This window comes from Aplysia californica, unplaced genomic scaffold (assembly GCF_000002075.1).
Source record: "Aplysia californica isolate F4 #8 unplaced genomic scaffold, AplCal3.0 scaffold00189, whole genome shotgun sequence".
NCBI lineage: Eukaryota > Metazoa > Mollusca > Gastropoda > Aplysiida > Aplysiidae > Aplysia > Aplysia californica.
The window spans coordinates 772,326-774,071 of record NW_004797459.1 but is presented as its reverse complement, the minus strand read 5'-3'; the positions used below and the strand labels follow the sequence as shown (position 1 = coordinate 774,071).

General features: G+C 39.8%; 1 protein-coding gene across 1 annotated transcript in view; it reads right to left on the bottom strand.

The window, feature by feature from the left end:
* Window positions 1-1,746, bottom strand: part of LOC101853620 (centrosomal protein of 170 kDa protein B) — a gene marked incomplete in the record, with an annotated part of 149,958 nt that overhangs the window by 60,718 nt on the left and 87,494 nt on the right.

The window sequence follows — 1,746 nt, the reverse complement described above, 5'->3', positions numbered from 1 at the left end:
TGTGTGTGTGAGTGTGACCAAAGGGAATGTTGCATCACATTTCAAACTATCATACACATTCCAGAAACACGAATTTGCATATTTCCTAGTTTGCATGAAGTCGTCTGTCTGGGTTTCAGATGAAGAACACAGAATTGAAAAATAATACGTATGAATAACGATTTTCAAAGCGTCACAAAACAGCGTTGTCGTAATACCAGAATGCTCGACCTCAATGAGATAATTCAGACGTGAAAATAATGCATTAAAAAAATCTGAAGAAAAGTTGAAACTGATGAGATCAACGTATCAGAACATTCCACATCGCGTCAGACACAGAATACCTAGCTCAGAAAATAGTCAAAGAAACCGGTAACTGGGGCACATACTGTGTCAGTAAGCGTCATACACGTTTGGTTTGTTTTAGAAATGGTAAGCGCTATTTGCAACGCCGCGTTCTGAATAGCCCTCGTGCTATTTGAAACGCCAGTACTAGATCTAGAATCTAGATCTAGATATCTAGATGTAGATCTAGTAGCCATCGTTTCTACATGATAATATTGTAGTTCTGCCTGAATTGTGGAAGCGTTCTCAGTTTTGTGATAAACCTCCTAGGATTTGACTCCTTTTTTATGACGTTGTCATATTTCCATCAATATTGGGTGGATCTAGATCTAGATCTAGATCTAGAAAAATCTAGATCTAGATTGGATCTAACAATTGTTTCTGACATTGTTTGCACAAAAGTAGATGTCTTGTTCATCTCTCATAATCATAATCATCTGAGTTAGAGTTTGAGCAAGTTTAAGTCGAAAGACGCTTGGATAACAATAACAAGACGGTGCAACTCGAACTTTAAGTTAGGCCTAGAGAACGTTACTAAGGCCTACTTTGTACTGAGCTCCTCTAGGGGACAAAACCAGAATGTGCATGCTTCATCACCACATAAAAAACTACAAAGCAACAAGATATAATTATGGGAACAATTTGTTGGTCAGTCGAGAAGAGGACAACAACAACAACAACAACAACAACAACAACAACAACCAAAAAAAAAAACCGTTCACGGCCGGGATCGAACCCACGCTAAAAAAAAAATACTGGTTTGACTTCAAGCGCAGACGCGCTGTCACTTCGGCCATCAGAACTTCCGATAACAATGTGCAGATTAAGCTTGATATTTTACACACGGCGACACGTCGTTTTATTTAGCACTGGCGCTAATCGCAACGCGGCGTTTTATTTAGCACTGGCGCTAATCGCAACGCGGCGTTTTATTTAGCACTGGCGCTAATCGCAACGCGGCGTTGCAAATAGACACTTCCTTTCGAAATGTTTTACGGCACTTGCAAGACAATTTAGTCATGTAAGAGCCAACGGTTAGAGGTGAGAGTAAAAAGCACAAAAAGAAGGAGAGATAAGGACGATAGTTGTTTGATAGGAAAGAAGGAGAGATAAGGACGACAGTTGTTTGATAGGAACTAAGGAGAGATAAGGACGACAGTTGTTTGATAGGAAAGAAGGAGCAAACTACACCAGAGCACTCGCCAACCACTCACGCCATAGTTACATGAAGGCACGAACAGTGACAAAGTTGAGAGACAGTCAGCAAAACAGAAATGATTTAAGCGTTAATAAGAGTTTTATGGCCCTTGCAAGACAATTACGCTAAAGTTTAAAGGTGTTACTTGAGGCAGAAGTGGAGGTGAAGAGAATATGATGACGATATATGTTTGATAAGAAAAAAGGCACAAACCACACAAGAAA